Source organism: Pteropus vampyrus, unplaced genomic scaffold, assembly GCF_000151845.1.
Source record: "Pteropus vampyrus isolate Shadow unplaced genomic scaffold, Pvam_2.0 Scaffold10, whole genome shotgun sequence".
Taxonomy (NCBI): domain Eukaryota; kingdom Metazoa; phylum Chordata; class Mammalia; order Chiroptera; family Pteropodidae; genus Pteropus; species Pteropus vampyrus.
Window position 1 is genome coordinate 971,037 of NW_011888791.1, and position 1,012 is coordinate 972,048.

Here is a 1,012-nt window from a genome sequence, read left to right on the forward strand (position 1 = left end):
TTTTGAGTTTGGGTTATTAAACTTAGCATAATGTCTTCAAGGTTCATCCATGTTGTAGCATGTATCGGAATTTCCTTCATTTTTAAGGCTAAATAATATTCCATTGTATGGATATACCACATTTTGTTGACCCATTCATCTGTTGATGGACATTTGGGCTGTTTCCACCTTTTGACTATTGTAACTAATGCTACTATAAACATTCGTGTACAAGTTTTTGTGTAGACATATGTTTTCATTTCTCTTGGGTATAACCAGGAGTGGAATCGCTAGGTCATATGATGACTCTAGGTTTAACATTTTGAGGAACTGATAGATTGTTTTCCAAAGTGTCAGTAGAATAATTTTTGAACTTCTCAATTTACTCTATAAAAATGGACAAAACAGTGAGGGTACCAAAAGGAAAAGCTAACAAATGTCAATAACAATGTTTCTAAAAGTGAACTCTCCAAATCAGAAGTATCTGTATCACCTGAGAACTTGTTGAAAAAGCAAACCTCAGGGCTTACACTAGACTTCTGAATCTGTATGCGTTTGGTTTTGTTGTTGTTACGGTTTTTGTTTGTGTGTTTGTTTGTTTGTTATACACCTACAGCACCCGGTCTTCCTAGGTGACCTCCCATCCAAGTACTAACCAGGCCCGACCCTGCTTAGCTTCTGAGATCAGATGGGATCAGGCATGTTTAGGGTACTATGGCTGTAGACTGAATCTGTGTGTGGTCATTGTGGTGATGGTGATTCTAAAGTCTGAGAACCATTGATCTACAATGAAACTAGGTGACTATAACAAGCTCTAAAGTGTGAGCAAGTGGGTACAAACTACTTACAGCTTCAAGACTGTGTGATTTTGACAATTATGTGGGAGTAACAAGGGAAAGGAAATGGGCTCCAGTAGCCCTGAGAACCAGAGAATCCACAAATGGCCTTGGGAATCTTGGTGGCCCAATCTGAGAACATCACCCAAAAGCCGGAGGAAGTTTCATAGACTCCAATTTGCACATGAATGAAAGGG

General features: G+C 39.0%; 1 pseudogene; it reads right to left on the reverse strand.

Moving 5' to 3' along the window:
- Positions 1 to 586: 586 nt before the first annotated feature.
- LOC111731100 lies at positions 587 to 705 on the reverse strand (annotated as a pseudogene).
- Positions 706 to 1,012: the final 307 nt, after the last annotated feature.